Below are 26,337 nucleotides of genomic sequence, written 5' to 3'. Positions count from 1 at the left end.
CACACCTCATCACCTACTCTGTATTTCGGCGCGGGACGGTGGCGTCGGTCGTAGTATCGCTTTTGTGCCTGTTGAGCATGCACAATCCTCCTACGCGCCTCCACACGGATATCGCGACAAAGTGTCTGGCGTGCAGCGGAACGCCCTACTTTAACGGGAGTGTCCAAACCGAACGTAGCATTCAGTTGCGGGAGCTGACCATAGACAATCTCGTAGGGGCAAATTCCTGTGGAGCTGTGTGCCGCCGTGTTCACTGCGTACGCAGCTGCTTGGAGATGATCATCCCAGTCGGCCTCACCTCGTTTGTGATTCTTACAGTACGGTGCGAGTCTAGCCTGGATAGTCTGGTTCGACCTTTCGGTCAGTCCGTTCGCCTGTGGATGGTATGCCGACGCGAAGTGATGGTCCACTCCAGCTTGTTGTAGGTAAGTGCGGAGCTCGCGACTGCGAAAGGTGGTCGACCGGTCTGAGATCAACTTGTTAGGAAGACCGTGTCGCCATTCGAAGCGATCTTTCAGGAATCGGATGACATGGCTAGCAGCAAGCGAAGGCACGGCCGCGACCTCTACGAACTTGGACAAGTAGTCCACAGCGAGTATAATGTAACGATTGCCCGCTGTCGTCATTGGAAGAGGCCCGATGTGATCTATGCCTAACGTGTGGAAAATTGTCTCTGGAGGCTTGATCGGCGTAAGAAGTCCATGTCGAGCTCCAGGACGTCGTTTGTGTTGCTGACAAATCTCGCAACTGGCAACGTATGAACGCACGCTTTTATCCATTTTCGGCCACCAAAAACGTTCTTGTGCCTTGCGTAAGGTGGCTCTGTAGCCAACATGGCCTCCCTCGGGAGTGTCATGGATGGCGCGTAGTACGCTCGATCTTAAGGTGTCAGGAATGACCAGGAGATGACACTCGGTGCTTTTATCGGCCCAGTGACGCCGATACAGCGTTCCATTACGTAAGACAAACTTGGCATTGCGTCCCGCATCGCCAATGGAGTCTATAACGGATGCGAGTCTTCCATCGGCTTGCTGAGCCTTGGTCACGTCCTGTTGCGAAAACAGGATCCAGGTTTCTCGATTTCGTGTGGAGAATTCCTCGATCGGATTTCGCGATAAAGCGTCCGCAAGCTGATTTTGTGCTCCAGCACGGTGACGGATGTCGTACGTATAGTCTTGGAGCCGAACAATCCATCGGGCAAACTTGTGCTTGAGGTGCTGCTTCTGGAACATCCACGCAATCGCGGAGTTGTCTGTTACTACCGTGAAGTGTCGGCCAAACAAGTAGTGGCGGAACTTTTCATCCACACTCCATACTACAGCCAAACACTCCAGTTCATTCGAATGATAATGCCGTTCTGCGTCCGATAGTTTACGACTGGCGTAGCAGATGACGTGCCCACGCCCACTCGAGTCACGTTGAAGTAAAACCGCCCCCAGGCCAATCTGACTCGCATCAGTATGGACTTCTGTCATCCAATCTTCATTAAAGTGGCAGAGCACCGGGCTATGTGTAAGCTGGTGTTTGAGGGTTTGGAAGGCGTTATCCTGCAAAGGACCCCACTGAAATTGGGCGTTTTTCTTCAGTAAGTCCGTGAGTGGAGCAGCAGTTGACGCAAAGCTCGGTACAAACTTGCGCAAGTATGACGCCATTCCTAGGAATACCTGGAGCTGTTTTATAGATGTTGGTGCAGGGTATTTGGCAACGGCGTCTATGCGTTCAGGCAAGGGTCGTACGCCATTATGAGATATCTGATAACCAAGATAAGATATTGTCGTCAACCCAAACTGGCACTTCTCGCGGTTAAGTCGAAAGCCGGTGTTGTGTAGCCTCTGCAGAACCGTGTCGAGATTTTGTAGATGTTGTTTTTCTGTTTCCCCGATGACTAGAACGTCATCGAGGTACACGACGCAGGCACGGTCTATCAGTGTGCCTAACACTGTGTTCATGGCACGCTGAAAGGTGCTTGGAGCAGTTCGCAGACCGAACGGCATCCGATTAAACTCGTACAAGCCAGATGGTGTTCGGAAGGCCGTCTTAAACTTATCTTCTTCAGCCACGTTGATCTGCCAATACCCTGCTTTTAAATCTAGCGACGAAAAGAACCTCGCTTTTCGTACGGCGTCAATAGCGTCGTCAATGCGTGGCAGCGGGTACGAGTCTGGTATGGTGTGCTTGTTCAGCTCTCGGTAGTCAACACAGAATCGGAGATTGCCGTCCTTTTTACGGACTAGGACAACAGGTGCTGCCCACGGGCTAGAAGATGGCCTGATTATGCTTGCGGCAAGCATTTCTTGCACCTGCTGGTCAATTAATATCCGCTCTCGTTCGGCATATCTACGTAACGGTATGGACACCGGCGGATGATTGTCGGTAGTAATATGGTGCACTAGCACGCTAGTTCCGGGAAGCTGAGTAGTAGTATCAGCGAAGAGCGATGCGTGCCTCTCGAGTATTGCGGGAAGTGTAAGTGGCGTCGTCAGCTCACCTTGGGATTGCGCCGGAGGCACACTTGGAGCCACAGGATGGAGGTTGACGGTACTTCCTTCCACCGTGAGGCGCACTTCCCCGGAGAGCAGGTAGTCGGCCCCTAAAACCATGTCTGTGGGCAGGTCGTCGAAGACGGGCACCGAGGACAAAAACTTGCTGCCGGCCTCGGTGTTGAGTTGCAGGTTTAGGGCACCGACCGGTAGTACGTCGCCACCGAGACCCCGCAGTGGTGGCTCAGTCCAAGGCTGGAGAGGTTCGGAGGCGTGGCGGCGAAGCAACGCCGTACGTTGAGCTCCGGTATCAACGAGAGCTGTCAGTTCTCCGATGCCGTCGACGCGGACCTTGAGGGTTGGAAGTGGGCGTGATTGATATTGCATCGCTTGAGGTTGGCTTTGTGGGCAGCTTTTATACCCATGCCCGATGCGGCCACACGTATAGCATCCGCGTCTCGGTGAAGCTGACTCCTTTGGGCCAACTGCAGCCGCCCGGCGATGAGACGTGTCCTGCAACTCCATTGCCTGGCGTACGAAAGTGGAGATGTGGACTGGGTGGTTGTAGGCGGACAAGACGGCTGCGTGCGTCGAGTCATGGATCCCGTCGATGATGTACTGCCTGGCTGCGGAGGAGGTCCACTGTATATCGCAAGCTTGTAAAAGGTCCAGCTTGTCGTAGATGTAAGTCGCGACGTCCTCGGTTGCACCTTGCCGGCGTGACCGCATGGTCATGAAACGGTCGTCGTAAGCGCTCGGAAGCGGCGCAAACGCGGATATCAGGGCCGCGCTCCATGTTTGCCATGTAGCGTATGTACTGCCTTGGAAACGATGCCACGCTTGGGCAGATCCTCGCAAACGTCCTTCAGCGACCGACTTCTTAATCGTGTCGCTCCACGAGTATTTAAGGGCAACCGAGTTTATCACGCTTACCCAGTTGGTAGGGTCATCCTTGAATCCATGAAAATATGGAATTTCGTTCTCGTTGAACGATCCAAAAGAGGCGCAGCCAAACCCGGATGTCTTGAGCTCTTGGGCGAACAGAGAGAAGCCTCGAGAAATGGCCTCGCTGCAGTCATGATGCGGTGCCGCCGTGGAGGCTTGGACGCCGTCCGTGATCGGTGGGGAGTTCGAGAGCACTCGTCCACTTCGAAGTGTAGTGGACGCAGGGATATCGGGGTCAGTAGTTCGCGACTGCGCCATTGTAACGAGGAGAAATAAGACAAAGAGACAACGCCTTTGCTGCAGGCCGGCTGTTCTTTATCTGCCTCCTCTTCCTCATCCTCCTTCTCTTCAGGTATGCGCCGAGCACGATCGCCGCTTTGTCATCATTACAATATATATATATATATATATATATATATATATATATATATATATATAGCCGCCTACGACTTTTAGCTCTCCTGGCCGTTTCCATAATCGTATCGATACCGAACTTGGTATGGCATACCATGACTGTATGAAGAACATATTTGACTAGTCATAACATGAAAATCGGGACATGTATGTCATGAATGACCTGATTTACATTTCATGGTCCTGCAGCTCTTGCGGTGGTTTCGTTCACTTGGCATGTTGCAAAACTCGTATAGTTTGACATGATGCATGGTGAACACAAGTGACAGACCTTAACATGAAAATCATGACATGTGCGTCATGTAACAACATAACTACATGCCACGCTCATGATGCATTCGCGGCCGTTTCGCTGGCACCACATATACCAAATTTGGTATTGCGGTGCACGAATAGATGACGAAGGTATGTGAATAGTGCAAACATGATAGTCATGAAATTCGCGTCATGTTACAAGAAGACTACATGTTATGCTCATGATGCGCTCGCGACCGTTTCGCTAGCTTCACATGTACTGAACTCGGTATTACGTGACGTGAACGGACGACATAGCTACATGACGCATTCAAACTTGATAATCACGACATGCAAGTCATGTCACAACATGACTACATGCCACACTTGCGATGCGCTCGCGGCCGTATCGCTAGCTTCACACATGCTAAATTTGGTATTACGTGATGCCAATGGATGACGAAGGTATGTGACTGGTGCAAACATGATAGTTATGAAATGCGTGTCATGTGAAAATATGACTACATACCACAGTCAAGGCGCCAATACATTTCAACGTGACGCGGTGCGCGTGCCCGCCGGTGTTCATTTCGTCTTGTAACACCGGCGTTGCCATGCTAGGTGCCGGTCCTGCCATATACTCGCAGGCGCGCGCCGCGCTGCGTTGCTTTGACGCATGTGCGTTTCAGCGCGTCCGGTGACCCTCCATCATGAAAAGGAGACGCATTGTTGTCTGGGTAACGCATCGGTGCGAAACGCATCATGACGCATTTCGCACCGGTTGCTGTCGGGCCGCGCCGACGAACGCTGGTCGCACCTGGCGTCAGACTATAGAGTGCTCGCGTTTTGCCAACGTAGCGACACTCTGTCCAGCGCGCGCACGCTTCAACGCTACATTGGAGTATATTGGGCCCTTCATGATGCGCTCGTGGCCGTTTTGCTAGCCCCACATAAACTAAGTTTGGTATCACGTGACGTGAATAGATGTCGAAAGATAAACGACACATCAAAACATGACAATCGTGACACGGAAGTCATGTACGGCATCATTCACCTCCACCTCGTAACGTTGTGCTGATATTGAGAGAGAGAGAGAGATAAAGATGCAAGGAAAAGCAGGGAGGTTAACCAGACGCACATCCGGTTTGCTACCTTGCACTGGGGAAGGGATAAAGGGGAGAAAAGAGGTTGTAGAGAGATGAGAAGGTACACACAATCACGAGCACACTCGGGGAGCACACACAGTCTACAGGTGGTCGCTCAGGTTTGTTGGCATTAGGTAAATTAGCGGTGCTTTAGTTGCTTTCTGCGCAACTGAGGCAGATGCCCAAGGTCCTAGTATTTTCTGCACACAAAATGGTCCGGGGTCAAGTTGATTCAAAACCATCCGGAGCTGGCATCGCTGTGTGTCGTAGCAAGCGCAGCTGCACAGGACGTGTTCGATAGTCTCTTCAGCTCCGCAGTAGTCGCATGTAGGAGTGTCTGCCATACCAATGCGAAAGGAGTACACCTTTGTAAATGCAACACCCAACCAAAGGCGGCATAACAGTGTCGCATCGGAGCGGGAAAGTTGTGATAATAGCTTTAGCTTGAGCGAAGGATCCAGTTCATAAAATTGACACATTTGGAAGCTGGTAGACGACCAGAACGTGCGTGTGATATCTCGAGCCAGCAGGTGAAGTTGTCTTGCTGCATCATTCCTTGATACGCGAATCGGGGCTACACGGGTTCCTCCATGGGCTGAGCGGGCTGCATCATCGACTAATTGATTTCCGGTAATACCGACATGTCCAGGCAGCCATTGATATATAATATCATGCCCTCGTGCTAGAGCTTCATGATGGCAATGTCTTATTTCTTGTACCAATTGGTCATGACTCCTCCTACGAATGGCAGACTGCAAACTCTGAAGCGCTGCCTTCGAATCACAGAATATGACCCATTTTCCTTGACGTTCTAGAACGAGATAATGTAAAGCAGCCCTTATAGCAGCAAGCTCTGATGCCGTAGATGTAGTCATATGCGACACCTTAAACTTGATTGTCATTGCTGCAACCGGAATTACAGCGGCACCTGATGAGCTGCTGGACGAGACGGACCCATCAGTGTATATCTGCGTTCGGTCTAAGTACAACTCATGTAATATTTGCAGTGTTGCTTGCTTCAATGCTACTCTGGAGTGATTGCTTTTCTTTTTGATACCTGGAATTTCTAGACGTACTTGCGGCTGGTCGAGGCACCAAAAAGGACATGCCATTCTCTCAGCTGGCTTATATACTGATGGAATGCTGTTTAGGTGCTTGGCTATGACGTCTGAAAACGTAGCACGTGGTCTTCTGGAGGGTAGAACGGCCAAGTGGTGGTCGGTCGGGGACACGGCTAGCATGTCGAATGTGCGCTCTGAGGCAATCCACAACTCTATATGTCCTGACCGGATGGTCTTTGGCAAGCATGATTGTGGCATAAGTAGAAGCGCATCGGGGCAGTCCTAGGCAGATACGCAGTGCCTGACCCTGCAAACTCTCCAATGAATGAGTATTGGATTTGCAAGTGTTAGTCAGTACCGGCAAGCTGTAGCGCAATAGACCCAGAAATAGGGCCCTGTACAGCTGTAGCATGGAGGCCACAGAAGTTCCCCATGCTTTACCGCACATGAATTTCATTATATGCACAATAGATAGCAGTCTCTTCTTCAAGTACGCACAATGTGGGCTCCACGACAGACTTCTGTCGATTATTATGCCCAGGAAACGATGCGTCCGTGCATATTTGACACTCTGCCCATTGATGTAAACAGGGTATGGCGTCATTGGTTTGCGTGTAAACGCCATCAACGCGCACTTCACAGTTGATATAGTTAGGCCTTGTTCCTGAAGGTAGGCTGTTGTGAGGGTTGCTGCCCGCTGTATTCGTGCACGCACCTGAGGGCGAGTAACTGCAGCACTCCAGAGGCAAATATCATCGGCGTATATGGATAGGCACACCGACTTTGGCAGAACCTTCACCAGACCAATGAGGGTAACATTGAACAATGTGGGGCTTAAAACACCTCTCTGAGGTACTCCGCAAGAGGTGTAATGTTCAGCAGTTGTACCCTCATATGTTTGCACAAAGAAACACCTGCCGGTTATATAATCTTTTATCCGATGAAACATTCGTCCACCAATGCCCATTGCTGCGAGAGAAGTGAGAATGGCATCGTGAGCTACATTATCATATGCACCCTTCACGTCAAGAAAGAGTGCCACTGATATGCGCTTGCGGCTTTTTTTTTTTATTGTTGAACAAATGTCGATAAGTCAAGCACACAGTCGATGGAGGAGCGGCCCCGACGAAAGCCTGCCATGCAAGAAGGATATTTGGTGTATCGTTCCAAGTACCACTCGAGACGAAATAGAACCATTCTTTCCATCACTTTTCCGAGGCAGCTTGCGAGGGCAATAGGGCGATATGCTGTCAAGTCCAATGGTGATTTTCCCGATTTCAAAAGTAGTATTAATCGACTTATTTTCCATTCTCGGGGAACACTGCCGCTGAGCCAGGAGTTGTTGAAGCATGTTAAACGTTCTTTTCTGGCTTTTTGTCCAAGGTGTCCCAACGCACTATAAGTAATACCATCAGGACCTGGCGATGACATGCGCTTAGAAGCGACTAACGCACCTTCCAGTTCTTGCATGGTGAACGGAATGTCCATTTCTGGTATTCGCGTCTCAGGAACGATCACGGCGTCGATGCTCTCGTTCACAATATTCCCGGCAACTCTCGTGCAAAATTCTTCAGCCACCTCGAGTTCTGTTTTTCCCTTATGGAGTGCCAAAGCTTTAAAAGGGTGCCGTTGTTGTGAAGACGAGCGAAGACCACGAACTGTTCTCCAGATATATGACAGCGCTTTATGAGGGTCCAGAGATTCGCAGAACGCTTTCCAGCGTTCGCTCTCCAGCTTGTAAATGCGTCGTTGAATCTTTTTCTGGAGCTGCCTTGCTTTCCTCAGATCGTAAATTGATCTTGTGCGTCTGTATCGTCGTTCAGCACGCCTTCGTATAGCTCGTAATCTTTCCAGTTCGATGTCAAACTGCGTTACTTTAGACGAAAATGGTAATTTACATTTGGACGCTCGCATAGCTTCCGCTATGGTATTTTCCAGGCTGCAGGCGAGGCTTTCTTGGCAAGCGTCCTCAACACGCGATGTAAACATCGACCAGTCAGTGCCAATCACAACACCGGAAGAGACATTTTTTATGATACCATCGATCGTCACGTAGGTGGGTATGTGATCAATCCCATGAGTCTCAATATCGCAAAACCATTTAACTTTGTGTGAGAAGCACCGTGACACCAATGTCAGGTCAAGGCAACTGCCATACGTGAGACCCCGCAGATACGTGGGGGTACCATCGTTCATAATGGAAAGGTCGTAATCGGAAGCGAATGTAACAATGTTCCGGTTTCTGGCATTCATCGTAGTGCTCCCCCAAAGCATTTGATGGGCGTTGAAGTCACGGGTGATGATCCAAGGCCCATCGGTCCTCATTAGGGTGTCTTTTAATCTGTCGCAGTCAAATCGCAATGACGAAGATATATATCCACCAATAAGCGTGAACGAAACTGCATTCTTCTTTACACGAAGACACACGTACTGATTGTCGTCATTTGAACTTATTGGATGCGAAATATAAGTCAAGTCTGTGCGAATGTAAACAATTACTTTGCTTCGTTCTTCGCAAGCGGCTGAACAAAAAGCTTCATAACCGGACGATCTATAAGGCGTTGATACGTTTGGTTTACATATGACAAGTATAGGGAATTGATTGGCCCGGACAAATTGGCGAAAGTCCGAGATACGGGTCTTCATGCCTCTGGCATTCCACTGAAAAATCGACGCACTTTTAACTTCAGTGCGAAAGATGAGATTTTTTTGAGCCATTGTGCTTATACGAAGTTAGCAAGAACTGGATTCAGTGCATCCAGTATTTGCAGTGCACTCTTAGCAGACGGAGATTGTATGCTGCTCAGTAGAGTGCGAATCGTGGCAATTAATAATTGCACGATTGCAGTCACTTGCCTGTCTTGGTTGGAAAAATCTCGAGCCGGGATCGTGGACTGGCCGTCATGAAACTCCTTCGGTTTGCTTGATGCTGCTTTCCTTTGAAGTGCAGGCCACTCTGTCGCAGTTAGGGTATGCTGACTGGCTTTGTCCTTTACAGCCTTTCCCACGGCATGTGGTCTGGGAGGCAAAGTAGGTGGTACTGATGAGGGATCTGGCAAACGTGTCGAGGAGGTAGCGGGCGTCCTTGAAGACCGACGTCGACGTGAACGACGCCTTCTGACTTTAGCTGCGGCTTCTCGATGAGATGAGTGATCGCGCACCATCTCCTTCAAAATGGCAATTTCCTTCTGAATCCACGGGCAGTCCTTCGATGTGGCTTCATGGGATCCATTGCAATTAGAGCATTTCTTGACAGTTGCGACGCACTTATCCGCTGCATGGGGCTCGGCGCAGCGGTGGCATACCACCGAATTCTCACAGACGCTGCTCACATGTCCAAGTTTCATGCATTTACGGCACTTGAGAGGCTTCGGAATGAAAGGCCGCACAGCATGTCTGAAGTACCCCACCTTCACATGGGAGGGGAGTGATGTGCTCTTAAACGCAATCTTCACACAGCGAGACTTGCCTAGCCGGGTGACATCAACAATAGGCTTATCAGTTGTTGACTTGACAAGAAATTGTAAGTCATTATTGGAAATAGCCACATCTATGTCGTAGATCACGCCGGTTACTACATCACATCCCAAGGGAACATGAGAGTGCACCTGGTTGCCGTCCAAGTCAGTTACACTGCGCAGAACGCCCAACGCACTTGCGTGCAAAACGTCCACAGCCAGTATATTCTTTCTGGCGTTGACTCTTATGTCCGTGATCTCATTTGACACGAGCGTTTCCAGAGACCTCGACACAGACTGTCTGTTAAGGCGTTTCATGCTGACGGTAGGAAGTGCAGGCAGAAACAGGATGGTATAAGTGTTCGATTTTGGCGCTTCACTTACAGTTTGAATAGTTGAGGATGAGGATGTCCTCATGTTCCTCCTCTTCGCTTTGCGGCTCAGCACGGGTTGGAAACCGTCATCTGAAAGGTCCTCACTGCTGAGATAGTAAGCATCTTCACTGTTGCTGTCACTCGCTTGTCCCATCCGCTTCCTGGAGGCGGCCGCCGCTGACGCCGCTGGTGCCGGCAGGCGCCCGGGGTGGTCTACCTCCATCCGCTCCAAGGGAGCAGCGAAAACTGATCAACAGACTTAAATTACAACTGAAATACGCCGGAGTTAGCAGAAGTAGCTCCTATTCAAAACACACTTCTTCGTCTTCCCCGTGCTGATATTGAAGTGTCATATAAACCTTCCTCATTCGTGCTTCGCATATGATCCATTCTCACTGTACGTGGGATCTGCCAATTTTTTGAGGTTATCAGTCTCAGGTCATTGTCATTAGGCCGGACAAAACAAACAAAAATGCAACAAAATTGGCACTGCTTAAGCTGAATTCAGCTCATTACAATATTTTGTTAAGGAGTTTTTTTATTGAGCTCGTAATATGATCTGTTTTTCAGGCATCAATCACTACAAAGTAATAGACACAAAGAAATCTTAAATACTTCAATGTAAAAGCAAAGTTCTTTTATGTACTGTGAACTTGATGCCGATGCAGGCGCCCAAATGCCCACTTAAGGATGACCTAAAGAGTGCTTCTCCACGTTACACACCGCCTGTAGAAAAAACCCACTTCTTTGTTTAATTCTTTTCAATTTACATTTATACCTGTATCATGATCAAACTTCAATGGCTCTCTAAAGAACATTGCCGAAGTATCAACAATGACTGTTGATTGCACAAGTCACGTGCTGCTTTCACGTGGTGGACACAGTATAGGGCAGCACACTGCGCCGAAAAAGGCATACGAAGAATCAGCGTACTAACGGCAATACAAGTACAGCGATCGAGCGCGAAGTGAAGTTCCGTGCGATCAAATATTAAAGTGAGACCTCTGCAATGCTCCCCACAATTTTAATATGCACACATTTTATTAAAAGGTATCGTAAATTGAGCATCATGTTAGCAGTGCAGTACAGAATGAAATTCAATGTTAGCGTTTATGTATTACGACAGAATCCTTGTCTCCTGCTGACTACGTCGCATGCTACGCGCAGAAAGACTGAAGTGTGGGCCTTCATTTCTGACATTTTAAGCCTCGGTGACTGAACATTATTGCGTTTGGCATCAACCATTTGTTATTCGTGTGATATAAGTATGAAGTTGCACGTGGACGTGACATTCCAATAAGCTGAGAAAAAGGGATCAACATAACTGCCACATAAATGTATCTCACCACTAACATGTGTTTCTTGCGCTAGATTCTGAACACGGTGTCAATGGCGAGAGCTTAGTTTGCTAACCTATAGGAACTATATAAAGAAATCTGTTTGCCAGTGTGCTATGAACGTGATGTGTGTTGTTTTAGTGGATTAGTATAAAGGCGGCGCTAAATCACCAAGTTGTGTCAGTAAATTGCAGTGCCTATACTTTTGTTTAAAAAACTATGTGACCCTAAAGCTTCGCCTTTAAAAGTTGAATGCGATAGCGATGTCTTATTGTTAGTGCGTACTTCAAACACTTAGTGCATGAAAGCTTATCGAACTTCCTATGCACCCACTCTGGCTCGCTCGCTCGACTTCGTACCGACCGGTTGTGCCCTAGCGATCTCCGACGACAGCGTAGCTCTGGCCGACTGGATTAGCCCTACGCCATCTCCTGTTGCCGACAAGAGCACTCGCCAGTGGTGCCCCGTCTTCAGACTCCTGCAACCGTGTCCATCTTTCCTTTCTTCTCCTTACTTCTGTCGCTCCCTGTCCCTGCGCCTCGCTCTCTCATTCCTCTCTCTCTCTCCATTTCTCTACCTTTTATTCCTATCCTTTTATTCCCTTCTCTACTCCTATCCCTCATGAGCTATACTGTTGAGGTGTGCTCCCCCTGACAGACAATTACGGGGCTGACTTTTCTTTCATTTATAATCACTCCCCCCCCCCCACCCACTACGTGGCCTTCAGGAAACAGGCGCAGTAACGTGTGTGCGTTCTGTAGTGGGTGACCAGTATAAATCCGTGAAGTCATTATAATAGTCGCATGTTCTGACGCCCACTCGCAATGTTTGCTTGTACCACGCATCATTACTGCCATATTTCATGGTGTATCGTGAAGCATGTATACAGGACGCGTGTTTTGTAAAGCATGATGGTTAATTTAACTGCATTTCCAAGCAGACGAAGTTATTTTCACTGTATTCACAAGCAGTGGCGTGGCTGTGCGGTAGAACATCCGGTTGCGATGCAAACGACCCGGATTTGGTCCCCACTCAGAGCCACACGACCTGGGTCGACGCCCACTGTGACCCAGGGCGTTTCTTTTATAGTTTATTTTATTTGCATAGTTCTCACTCATGTGATGATGATTTTCTCTCACAACCAACGACGCCAACGCCGACGCTGACACCGGAATTTCTGCGAGATTAACTTTTTAACTTATCGCGTTATTACTATTGCAATAGTACTCATGTAAGTGACTCAAATAACGGTGCCTTTCCGATGCACAAACTTTTCTGCTGCCTTCGCAGAAAGATATAGCTTGCAGGTAATCTCAAATCCAATAAAACATCACCGAACTGGAAGAAAATTAGGTTATCAGATTCATTCCAAGCTACTTTTAGTCTTGCCAAACACACTGAAAAACTTGCGTCCAGTACACTCTTCTTCAAATCACGGTCACTGTATGTGGTATTTCGTACATTGCACGGAGATTTCTCGGAAAATTGAGCTCACTTACTTGTCAAAGTACAAAAAAATAAGTATAAATAAAACGCCAATGACGAAGACAACAATCGGGAGAACAAGATAGATTATTACCATCGTTGAGTCAGGTTCATTTCCAACTAGAACCTAATTTTCCTTTTGTAGGGTTAAACCAACGTTCGCTCAACAGATAAAGAATGGGATAAATCAAAGCCGTGGAGTATGCATGTACGGAGCTTGGCAAACTGCTTCGCCTAGACTAAACTCAGTTATGGTGAGATGGAACGAAGGAAAGAAATGATAGCAAGACGATGATGCTAGCCACCTGTGCAGCCAGGCGGAATATAATGTCCCGGGAAATGCTAACAGGAGCGCGCAACCCAATAAAGTAAGGCAGGCCCGGACGAGAAAAGGTGGAGGATGGAGAGAACCTTTAACAGGCTCCAGCTCCGTGTTCTCACCCAGCCGTCACTCGGCTGGCGCGCTCCACGGTGTTCGCGTTTTCGCGCGCTAGCTGCTCGCGTTTCGCCTTCTTCCTCACCTTCGCGCGTCCAGCGGGGACTGTCGCGACGATGTCCGATGCCGCCGCTTCCTCTTCATTCTTCCTCCCTCCTCGGCCGCAAGTCAAGCGCGAGCAATCGATGGCGGGAGACTCCCCCTCTCCCCTTCTCATCCCCCTCCACGGAAGGTAGACGCGGGGGTTGGAAGGCCGCGGCGGTTAATTGCCAGTTCCGTGCTGGTAAGCAGAGTAATTTACTGCCAGACCTCTTCTTTTACGCACACCCACTCTCGCTCCCCTCTCTCATCCGAGCTGTTGCGAAATATATCGCTGCGTGGGTGCGCTGGAAACGTGTTTGTTTATAAGCCCCTCCAGGGTCTTGTCTTTCTGGTTCAGAGAAAAGGCCCCTGAGGGCGCCAAAAAACTACCCTGCCGCCCTTCTTTATTTTCTGTTCATCTCCAGGTTCCTTTCCTTATTTTGTGATCATTGTCTCCACACGCGCTAAGGCTCGAGATGCTGGCCTCACGATCTAGCGTGGGCTTAACCATCGCTAGTGCCCTGCCCCGCGTAACACTGTCTCGGAGAATTAAGTCCAGCTGTGCCTCTTCTACAGGTCTGCGTAGCCCGGGCTCAACCTGCTTAGCCCGAAGTTTGGGCATAGTAGAGGGGAGCGATAGCGGCAATGTGCCGAAATAAGATTGAAGAAAGAAGAAAAGCGAGGCGGCACCCTCCTCTAAACACCACGCGGCACCTATATTAGTTACCACCTCGCCGTCGTTAAGCCTCACCTGCTAAGGAAACTCGTAAAACTCACGCAGCCACTGATGATCGCGCTCCGCTATGATGGGCGAGGGTTTTACCATAGAGAAGGAACACTCAGTTGCAGCCGCGTTCACACCATGTTTTGGAGTGGGGCCCGTGAAAGTGAGGCAAAAAAAAATCCATAATGGAACACCCATTATCAGAGCCAGAAGTGCACATAAATTTTCTTTTTCCAAGCATAGATCGGTCGCTTATTTACGAGCGTGCAATGGAATGCCGGTTGAATATTCTAGTTCATTTCACTAAACAGCTCGAACTAAGCATGCTTGCAGGTTTCAAAGATGTATGCAGGCTATGTAAAATTATGTGGTGGTAGTTAACTTCCATCTGCCCGGTGTGTATTGCGGGCTTATTTTTGACTGTATATGAAATGGAAAAAAGTATGTATCTGCGCAGGGAAATAAAGTTTCAGTAATTTACGAGCGTAATATTTGTACTATCGTTCTATGAAGCGCTGTCATTTGCAGTGAAGCAAACTACTCTAACCACCCCAACTTAACAAAAAGGAAGGTCGTAGGGTCGTAGTTCAATATATATATATATATATATATATATATATATATATATATATATATATATATATATATATATATATATATATATATATATTGTCACGAGGTCATGACGTGGCCGAACACCGGAGACTTCGTGTTGGGATTTAACTGTTTATTTGGGCGAACCTGTGCCCGGTAAACGGAAAGTCTAATTACAGCAGCAGTCTCGCACAGATAGCAGTCTCGGACTGATAGCGGCGAACGGAGCGTCGGCCTTCGATCAACAACTGACAAGCGGCGAAGCGCGTCGGCATTTATACTCTTGCCGTCGAATGTTCTAGCGTTATCGCTGGCGGTGGCGTAGGTTCCAGAACAATCTGTACCGTTCGCACAGTGGGCGTGATCTTATCGAAATGATCTACTACAGTCTGGAACCTTCTGGAAAACTGCAGGCGCGGTTTGCGCTGAGAATCGTGTGGTGTTTTGGGACGATAACAAAAACTTGGGAAATGGAACGTGGCATTGCCCCCCTCTGAAAAAAGGCATCGTCCCGATGCTTTAACTAAAGATGAAGGTACAATAATAATGCAAAAAAGTACAATGAATAAATTACGATACAATAATACAAAAAAAAACAGTGTTTCGGTTTGTTAACGCGCATGAAACGGCTTGAGGCGCGTGACATGGACGACTTCAGGTCGCGATCGGCGTCGTTGAGAGTTCGTGATGCCGTCGGGGACAACCTCGTAATCAAGTGGGCCGAGACGTCGAACCACCCTGTACGGTCCGAAGTACAGTCGCAGAAGCTTTTCACTTAGTCCACGTCGGCGTATCGGCGTCCACACCCAAACACGTTCACCGGGCTGGTATTCCACGAAGCGTCGTCGAAGGTTGTAACGGTGGCTGTCGGTCGTCTGTTGATTCTTGATACGGAGACGTGCAAGTTGTCGGGCTTCTTCGGCGCGTTGAAGGTACTCGCTCACATCGAGGTTTTCTTCGTCGGTGACGTTGGGTAACATGGCATCGAGCGTCGTTGCCAGGCTCCTTCCGTAGACCAATTTGTATGGAGATATCTGCGTCGTCTCCTGCACCGCCGTGTTGTATGCGAAGGTCACATACGGAAGAATGGCGTCCTACATCTTGTGTTCGACATCGACGTACATTGACAGCATGTCGGCGATCGTCTTGTTAAGCCGCTCGGTGAGGCCGTTGGTCTTTGGGTGGTACGCTGCCGTCCGGCGGTGGTTTGTTTGGCTGTATGCCAAGATCGTTTGAGTTAAGTCGGCAGTGAATGCCGTTCCTCTGTCGGTGATAAGTACTTCCGGGGCGCCGTGACGTAGGACGATATTTTCGATGAAGAACTCAGCTACCTCGGATGCACTGCCTTTTGGCAGGGCTTTTGTCTCGGCGTAGCGGGTGAGGTAGTCGGTAGCTACCACGATCCACTTGTTTCCGAAAGCCGACGTCGGGAACGGCCCCAGTAGGTCCATACCAATCTGCTGGAAAGGTCGTCAAAGTGGATCAATTGGCTGCAGAAGTCCCGCTGGCCTTGTCGGCGGTGTCTTGCGTCGCTGACAGTCCCGGCATGTCCTCACATAACGAGTGACGTCGGTGGTAAGACGTGGCCAGTAGTACCTTTCTTGTATCCTCGCGAGCGTGCGAGAAACACCGAGGTGCCCTGCCGTCGGATCGTCGTGCAGGGCTTGCAGGAGTTCTGGTCGCAGAGCTGAATGCACCACAAGGAGGTACTTAGCTCGAAGCGGTGAAAAGTTTTTCTTTTGTAGAAGACCGTTTCGTTGAAGGAACGACGCAAGTGCGCGCTTGAATAACTTCGGGACTTCGGTGGTCCTGCCTTCGAGGTATTCTATTAGGGCCTTAAGTTCCGGGTCGGCCCTCTGTCGTTCAGCGAAGTCGTCGGTAGTTATCGTTCCTAAGAAGTAGTCGTCATCCGGGTCGTCGGGTAGCGGTTGGTCGACAGGCGCACGAGAGAGACAGTCGGCGTCGTAGTGTTTTTTTTTTGCCGGAGTTGTAAATGACAGTAATGTCATATTCCTGAAGTCTCAGGCTCCATTGTGCGAGGCGACCTGAAGGGTCCTTCAAGGTGGCTAGCCAACACAAGGCGTGGTGGTCGCTCACAACTTTGAAGGGCCTGCCGTAGAGGTAGGGGCGAAATTTCGACGTAGCCCAGATGATGGCGAGGCACTCCTTTTCTGTTGTGGAATAGTTTGCTTCTGCTTTGGATAGCGATCGGCTGGCGTAACTAATAACCCTTTCACGTCCGTCAGCCCTCTCTACAAGAACGGCGCCAAGACCTACGCTGCTTGCGTCAGTATGTATTTCTGTCTCGGCGAATTCGTCGAAATGGGCAAGTAACGGAGGCGTCTGGAGGCGATGTTTAAGCTCCTGGAAAGCGTGTTACTGTGATGTTTCCCAGTTGAACTCCATGGCGGCCTTGGTAAGGTTAGAGAGAGGATCGGCGATGCGGGCGAAGTTTTTCACGAACCGCCTATAATAGGCGCACAGGCCCAGAAATCGGCGCACGGCTTTCTTGTCAGTGGGCGGCGGGAAGTCGGCGATGGCGGCTGTTTTCCGTGGATCGGGACGAACTCCAGACTTGCTGATAACGTGCCCCAGGAGTTACTGGCTTGAGCAGCAGCGCAGTCTGCAGTCAGGCGACGATTATATTGTCTGGTGCGCATGTCCAGGATCTTTTCGATAGTGGTCGCTTCGGCTACAAATTCTTGGACGGTTTTCGGTGGGTTTCTCATCTGTCCCGCGAAGAGCTCCTGTTTGACCCCTCGCATGAGGAAACGAACTTTTTTCTCCTCAGGCATGTCTGGGTTAGCGTGACGGAATAGTCGGGTCATTTCTTCTGTGAAAATGGCGACATTTTCATTTTGTAGCTGAACCCGGGTCTCTAATAAAGCAGCGGCCCTCTCTTTGCGAGCGACGCTCGCGAACGTTTGCAGGAATGCGCCGCAGAAAACATCCCACGTTCGGAGCGTGGACTCCCGATTTTCGAGCCAGGTCCTTGCGTTGTCTTCCAAATAGAAGAACACACCACGCAGCTTTTCGTCATGGTCCCAATGGTTGAGGGTGGCCACACGGTCGTATGTTTCTAGCCAGGACTCTGGGTCTTCGAACGATGACCCATGGAAAATTGGTGGTTCCCTGGGTTGGTGCATGACCATCGTGGGCTGGGACGCTGCGGTTGTCATTGTCGCTGAAATCGCGGTCATGGCCTTGGTCTTCCGCGCCTTGTCTTGTAGAAGCCCGTACTCCGGTGGTAGCCCTTGCTGTCGGCGGCTTGTTCGCTGCTCCTGGTTGGCGTCGGTGTCTTCTCCGCGACGTGGGCTGGGTTCACGGCTTGACGGGGGCGTCCGGTACATGGTGTAAGAGATGGGAAGGAAGATGTTGCCGGTCGTGGCATCCGGATGGAGGAACTGAACGCCGACAAGAGGATACGAGAAACATAACAGAGGTTTATGACATTATTTACACTTATTTACAGAAAAGAAGGGGATAGTGGTTTAACAAACCACGAGCGTGGTGGTTGAACACTACATAGTTCAGAGCCAGGTTCAGAGAGCGCAATGTCCAGCACTCTCCGCGTCGTTTTATGCCCTGTCGGGCTCCTCCTCTCAGAGTCGAACACCAATCACGCACACACAGGTGAGGGAGGCGAGCATACAAGGTCCCCGTGAACACTGCACGGTGGTGGCGCCAGCAGGGCTGGTCCTCGTCGTGGGTGTGCCGTTAGACGAGCGTTCCCACGATCCTGGCCGCATACTTCAAAAGGCCCACTGCACAGCTCGCCCAATTAGCGGGGCGATCTGCGTGCGCTGTCCGTCGCGGTCTCTTTCAGAAAGACGCCGTCTTTGTTGGACTCTCTCGAACGGCTAATGGCGTCTTGGCGACACGACGTCTTGGTCCTCCGGCTAGCACGTACAGTGCCTGACGAGCATAGGCAGTCGGCCGGTCGGCTTGGTGATTGGGGACCAAAAGGGAGCACCGCTCCTCTGTCAGCTCCGGCGCCGGCCACGACAGCTTTGCCGTCGCCCGATGAGTCGCCGAGTCCATTAGTCACCGCTTCTGCTTGAAGCGACGACAAAAGGTCCGCTTTTGAAGGACGTGAACTCGCCTCTGCCCGCCGCCTGGTCTGGAATAATCACTCAAATACTTGACAGCGTCGGTAAGACTGGGCGCCGAAGGGATTGAGAGATGAATCCCCAGGCCAAACCTAACAATGGACGAAGCAGCATCTCCACCAGATGTCACGGGGTCGTGGTGTGGCCGAAGACAGGAGACTTCGTGTTGGGATTTAACTGTTTATTTGGGCGAACCTGTGCCCGGTAAACGGAAAGTCTAATTACAGCAGCAGTTTTGCACAGATAGCAGTCTCGGACTGATAGCGGCGAACGGAGCGTCGGCCTTCGATCAACAACTGACAAGCGGCGAAGCGCGTCGGCATTTATACTCCTGCCGTCGAATGTTCTAGCGTTATCGCTGGCGGTGGCGTAGGTTCCAGAACAATCTGTACCGTTCGCACAGTGGGCGTGATCTTATCGAAATGATCTACTACAGTGCGGAACCTTCTGGAAAACTGCAGGCGCGGTTTGCGCTGAGAATCGTGTGGTGTTTTGGGATGATAACAAAAACTTGGGAAATGGAGCGTGGCAATATATATATATATATATATATATATATATATAAATATATATATATATATATATATATATATATATATATATATATATATATATATATATATATATATATATATATATATATGTATGTATATATGTATATATATATATATATATACGACGTGTGGGTGTGCGTGTATGAAAGAAGCGTGAAGCGTGCGTGTGTGCATCGGGTTACGTGAGACTGGTATTAATGTTCATCTAAACAACGTCGTGCTTGGTTTGGTGGGGAAGTTTTTTATCCATTTTTAATATCGAAATAAGTATATGACAAAATAATATAAGCCGAAAGATTAGGTGCACACCTTTGCTTTTTTGCATTTCAGTGTTGTTGTTTTTATGCACCCTTCTTACTATCTGTATTTTTTTTATCTCTCTTTCTCCTTTCGGCAGTGTATATTAGCAAACCGGACGCTGGTCTGGTTAAACTTTTTGCCTTCCCCTCTTCCTTCCTTCCTTCAATGAGAACTACCTTTACACTCCTCCACCAAAGTTATATTTATTCTATTTAAACTTCTTTCAAGAAGAACAATATATAGTGGAATAAATGTGATTTTTTAGAACGACAGTACTTAATTTCATTCTGGCCAAATAAATTCTAGGTGTGCTTTGGGAATGGTTTGTCATCGCTGGAAACATTTTGCCGCCAATGAACACTCATTTTATAATCCAACAAATATACTTGCTTTGTTCGTTTTCAAGCTAGCGCGTTTATTGTTCTGTTAGGTATAAGTTTGCATTGAAGTGATTCTATATCACTTTGATGTTGAAAAGTATATTCAGTTTATGCTTTATGAGAAAAATCACTCGCGCTCATGCTAAAGCTATGCGCGATTCATCTCATATAGCGGAATAACCACCCTTATTTGTACCTGTTTTCTTTCTCTTTCAACCCCCTATTCCCCAACCCCAGTGTAGGGTAGCATACCGGATACTAGCATCTGGTTAACCTCCCTGCCTTCCTTTTTTCTCGTTTCTCTCTCTTTTTCTTGTTGCTTATAGAATAATAATGAAGTCACCAAAACATAGGAGAAAAGTCGTTTTCGTAAATCAAATGCAGAAAGCTATTCTTGCATACAGTAAAGGAATGCGTTGCGTATAGATATAGTATATATATATAACAGCGCATGCTCAGGTGAGCATATTTTATTTTTCTTCCTATACTTCCAGAAATATTCAGAAAGTTTCAATTGAGGCTCAAACCAATCTGGTATAGATAAGACAAAAGCTAGCACATCCAATTGCTTTGTTTTTAAATTGAAACAGCATGACCATTGGCATATTCAACGCAAGTCAATCATCAGCAATCTTAAAAATAAAGATACATGATCATCTACTGCCGCTTCAAGCTTGGTGCGTCTAACTTTTTTCTTTCTATTTTGAGTATAAAATTTGCGTATCTCGTGTACTTTACCGTAATACACATGTCTCAATTCTTTCAAGCCACACACAGTCAAGCTCACTTATTCGCAAATTTTCGCTTGTTTCAATCATGTTCATAAGAGCGGTTTTTAATTTTGAATGTTTTTTTGTCTGTACAGTGTTTCTACGAGTGTTCAAATATTACTTCTTCGCGCTCTTTTTATTTTGTTGCTGTATAACTGAACCTATTGTATTTCCACTGTACTGAATTTGTGTATTTATGCTTCAAACTGACGAAATTACTGCATTTTCACAGCGTATTGTATTTATGCATTCATCTTTTGCATATGTATGTCCGACATGTATGTACGCGTATTTACTGAGTGTTGTGCATTATTGTGGCCAAGACTAGGGTGTGAGTTCTGTTCAGTTGCCTTTTCATCACCCCTTCCCATTCAACCATTTGATAAATCAATGATGTATGTTTTATATTATGAGTAAACTTCAAACCACTTTAGTAACGCTCACTCCATAGCTTTTAACTAATTTGACTCGCTACGCCCTGCCTTCTTCACACATAATCCTGAACAAAAAGGCTGGTGTGCCTATAACGCAAAAAAAGTAAAAAAACCGTCACCCATCTGAGGTGTCTTTACGCTCTAATGTGAATTTAATAGGCAGTGAACTTGATTTCGGCACCGTGCTTTATTCCCGGGAGAAATGACTGTGCTTTGAGAATCCCCACACAGCGTGCCCAACCTTGCTAACCCCGGCACTACACTACACTATGGGGACGTGAACTTCCCAAAACACATAGCCCTCTTGGAAGTGGCACTGACAATCAGGCAAGGGCGAGGACAGGGGAGGGGGAACGCGAAATGCACTCTCTTCGAGCCAATTTGTTAATGCGCGCTCTGCTTAGTGACACGGCAAAGGGTTCACCGGCACTCGCCCTCCGCGCCACAGCAACTCCACGTTGGCAGCCGCGTCCGTGGCGTGCCATCGGGAGAGCGTCACATACACACATACCAACGCTGCTGCAAATCTTCGAGCATATTACAGCCATCGCCTGCATAATTTCCTATAAGCCTGCCCCTGCTCCAGCGGGTTCGTTAGTGTCCCCGGTAATGTATTATGCACAGCACGAGACTCAACCAGCGTGACCCGCAGCTGTCGCCCGTCGGCTCCACAAACGTTGCGCGCATCTGCCCTGGTCGCTGGCCTTTGTGCCTATTAAATTGCTGCTTGTCGCACTCCTCTCACCCTGCTAAGCTAGCACCGCCCCGTCTTTGCAGCGATAGCAACTTCCGTATTGCTCATCCTCTCTCTCGGTCCCTCTCCGTAGTCAGATGTCTTGCGTCGGCCATCTCGTGGTCAAAGTACTCCGGTGAGCCAGGAAATAAATGTTAGTGGTGACAAACAACCAGTACCAGTTTCATTGCATCAACAATCGAGGAACTCTCTTTTAAGTGTGAATACACTTTATAAGTGACCCCAAACCATCCACCGCCGTCGGCGGCGTCCGCAGTCTTCTCTCTATCTTTAAAAGAAAGAGGACTTGGCGGGCCGCAGCGCGACGCTCTACCGAATAAGCCACGGACGCGACGCTGATATCGGTGTCAGTAACGCCATAGAGAAATTAAAAAAAAAGGTTAAGAGTGGACACTCCCGTAGACCCCAGCGGCTCAATCGACCCTAGCACACCTCGTGGTTGGTGAGAGCAAGTGGCGTGCGCTTCCTGTTCCGGTTTCACTGGCGCAAATTTTGAATTACTTTGCGTAACCGACGTTTGGCTATGACGAAAGTTCATGATTTTAGACCACTTTTCATCGCCCAATTGGATAGTTTCTGTAGGTCGTTTTGATTTAGCAATTCCCTGTTTTGTTTTGTTCAGTAGTTCGTGCGAATTGGTCGTGACGTAATTTTTATTTCGATTAAGTTATAATAAAAAGAGATGCAGGTAATGATATATCACTACGGTTGAATTCATCGCGCTTGTGTTTTTTATTTGAACAAGTGATCAATGTATATATCAGTCAAAGAGACAGAGTATCCGCAATGTTTTATTCAAAGTCAAGGTAGAATCTGAGAATATAAAAAGCACAATATGACCGAGGTAGACAACAAATGTATCTCGCCTTACAAATAAATTGTAACAAATATTGTAACAAATACAGAGAGAACACAGGCAACGCACACATCGCTAGAGTTGGCAGAAGCCGAGAAGCTGGTGAAGTATGACACACCGGGCCAGTGGGTAAGTAAGGATCTATGGCAAAAACACAGCGCACAATGCTGATGAAGAAGGAAGAAGTGACATATACACAGCAATGAAGTCGCGAATCACGCCTGGGGCTAATCGAAATAATGCATAGAAAAAAAGAGCGCACAGAAACCACACGACACAATATAGTAGAAAGGCAAAGGTACAGTGTGCTGGCTGTGCTTAAGAACAGCTAGCCCAAAATTAAAAAAAGCAGACTTGATGCCTGCTTGTCCTCAGAAAGGTAGGGCTTTGCAGCTTGCTCACTACGTGAAAGACAAACTTTATGCTACAACACTGGCCGGTCTTGTGGCTCTTCTTATGCATCGCATTCATCAAAAACTTAGGATCCCAAGTGATTTGCATCTGGGTGTTGCTGTGACGCTTGCGAGCTAAAATAGATTGTAGTCATCACTTATCCAGAATTGTGGACCTTAATTGGTGCTACGAGAGCGGTATTACCAGGCTAATCAATGGCAGAGGGAAACCACTTTGGCTCATTATTTTTCACAAAGGCTCTACATCGTACGTTATCACTCACAAGCTATATAAAAATAAAATGGCAGCATCCGCAGCCCCATCAAACGCTACAAGTTTGGGTATTCTTTTGAAAATTTTGATGGGCAAGATGAAAAGGTTGATGAGAAGCTAAAATACGCAAAGCGTGATAACGTGAACCGTGCCCACTTCATACTGTGTTCCTTACCCGCTCGAAGACATTTCAACAAGCGGTTTTGTTATCAATATATTACTTGAGCTGGCGAGATAAAGCATACACAGTGACCAAGCGACCCACAGTAAAGTGTACAGTTCGCCCGCATTTGCTACAAAAATACAGACAGGATACCCAGCATTCTTTTTTAAGGTTATGCAAATCACTTCGAGCGAATACACAGTGTCCCTACTCCTCATAGCGGGTAACCAAAACAATGTATGCAACGAAGGAGTGGTTAGTCCAGTTGAACTGAATACAAGCATATAAGACCATAATGAAGTCTGTTGTAACGAAGTAATAACATAACAAAGCTATTGCAGGATTCGGCTCAACTCGAATACCCGCCGCTAATTGCTAACCTTTGAACTTGTCAAGCTGTATGCCTGAGATTGAAGACTGGAACCTAACCCTATCTAAGTTGCGGTTCACAAAACGCACATGCCAACATAAACGAACCCGGCCAAACATTTTCAGAAACTTCGCGCGACACCCAGCAGAGCAGAAATGAAAATCGCCAACACTTGACAGATGGTAATACATAACATCGCACACTTTCAGGTGATGTGCAGTGGCGTCAATCATGGTAAGAAAGTGAGATTCAAGTTGTTGTACGTATGCGAAAGCTGCTTCTGATGGCACAGTGAGATTTCCAAAAAATTTGCTGGGGACGTGGTATGCTTTGAGCATTGTGAAATACTGGTGGGTCCGCTGTGCTGCTACTTTGGCTTGCAGATGTTTAATGGCTTGCTTGTACTTCATTGATGGATACATTGTCGCTGGCACACAGGAACGCACTGCAATAAACAAAAAATGGATGTAAAAGCGAAGAACAACTAATCCCATACGAGGACTTTCCTCGCTCTTTCAGACTCAAGGTGCACAACTTTGTGTGGTGCAAAGTTTTCGATTCCACTACCTAAAAACAAACCATTCACAATGCTGACAATGCACGAAAAAATGAAAATGACTGAGAGCCCACCCTTACATTTTGTAAGTGAACACGTAGTGTCCTTTTGAGGATGGTTTCCTCATAATGTCCTAAACATAAAATAGCACATTAAAAACAGCTGCAATAAAAGCATAGTCACCATTTTCTCTAGGGCACACAGGCGTGGAGCTGTTGGCGGAGACGTCTTCTGGAGGGTCTTGTGAAGCTTGTTCAGTGCCTCGGACAGTGCTGTCAGAACAATCTTGCGAGCGGCCTGCGGAAGTCTCTATATCAATCCACTCTGGTGTTGAAGTGAACATACAACTTACCGGTCACACAAGTTCCTTTTGTGACAGCTGAACGACTGGTTAAGGTTCTCTCCGGCAAGACGAAGTCAGCAAAAATTATTTCACCAGCTACAAGGAAGCTGCCACCTGCAGAGGTTTGGTCAACAGTCAATTTGGGAAAAAAAAAAGAAATCGCGACACTGAGCGCACCCTGCTCATCGGGGCACCTCAATGTGTGGGAGCCGCTTTTTGAAGCCTCTACCGCAGATCCTGAAGAAATGAAATTACGACAATGTGTCAGTAAGAGGCTTACAATAACACAAACTGAAGCTCATCCGCACCTTGCAGTGCAGCTTCTGCAGCCATGTCACAGTCATTACTTGAAGCGACGCTCAGAGAACCTGCATATATGTGCAGTTGGTACAAGTAACAAAGCTTGTAGCATGGGGAAACTTAAGCAGCTCTTTCAAACGCATAAATTGGTCAAAGGTGGAAGAAAAGAGAAGGTACCAACTAGAAAACAAGTAATTTGTGATTTTTGGAATTATCAACAGTGCCAGCTTTCACCGATGAAAGGTATATGTACATGTGCACTCAGGCTTGAAGATAACGTGAAATAGCCCTTTAAAGTCTTTCAAAACAAGTTGCGCAGGTCAAGAGCATCAAAAAACGACAGAAATGTAAAGCTGCTGTTAGGAAGGTAATAGCCCACAATTCACAAAATTTAAGACTTTCAAAGTGTTACTTCTATAGTAAGGTTTCTCCATCGGCTACAAAGATCTTCGCGGTTAACTGTCGCCACTGATTCAATACAAGTGGCTGCTATTGCACATATTTCAGTTTCAGTCAATCACTTACATGGTGCAGCTGGTTGCACACTGGGAACAGCCATTCTTATAAGCCTTGTGTGCCCAGGGTCCATGAAACTTTGAGCAGTAAAATGGTCGCTACAAACCCTGTACGTTGCGTACAATAAGCTGGCCAGCTTACTCAGGAGATCATCGCGTCCAGCATACTGCATCCACGCTTTCATCCAGCATTGGCAATGAACTATCAGCTGAAAGGGGAAGTGCTTGAATAGTGATTTTTATTGTTACCCTCACTGAGCAAGTACGAACAGTAAGCCTACAGACATGCGAACCATACAAAAGATTTAATACACCTGCCGTCCCGCGGTATGCGGAAGAAACTCGTCCCAGGCTTCTTGTGGATTCTGCCATTGTTGAAGCACCACGATACACAGCAGTAGCTGCCGTAGCTGGGACCGCCGGACGGCATGGCATCAGCGCGGTCTGAAAATGTTAGTAAGTGGATACTTCGCTGTCAAATTACGAAAAAGTAATGTGC

At 47.8% G+C, this 26,337-nt stretch overlaps 1 protein-coding gene and 1 long non-coding RNA gene across 3 annotated transcripts in view; one reads left to right on the top strand and one right to left on the bottom strand.

The window, feature by feature from the left end:
- Nucleotides 1–26,337, top strand: part of LOC142814265 (cell adhesion molecule 3-like) — a 195,886-nt gene that overhangs the window by 109,873 nt on the left and 59,676 nt on the right. The window lies entirely within an intron of this gene.
- LOC142813906 (uncharacterized) lies at nt 22,905–26,010 on the bottom strand. Its single transcript, XR_012894728.1, has 3 exons — nt 25,033–26,010; nt 24,864–24,977; nt 22,905–24,569 (listed from the first exon to the last, which is right to left on the bottom strand). It is a non-coding gene; the product is annotated as an uncharacterized LOC142813906 (long non-coding RNA).

Source organism: Rhipicephalus microplus, chromosome 4 (genome assembly GCF_043290135.1).
Source record: "Rhipicephalus microplus isolate Deutch F79 chromosome 4, USDA_Rmic, whole genome shotgun sequence".
In the NCBI taxonomy this organism is placed as follows: Eukaryota; Metazoa; Arthropoda; class Arachnida; order Ixodida; family Ixodidae; genus Rhipicephalus; species Rhipicephalus microplus.
The sequence above is the reverse complement of the archived record's forward strand: the minus strand, read 5'-3'. Positions and strand labels throughout refer to the sequence as shown.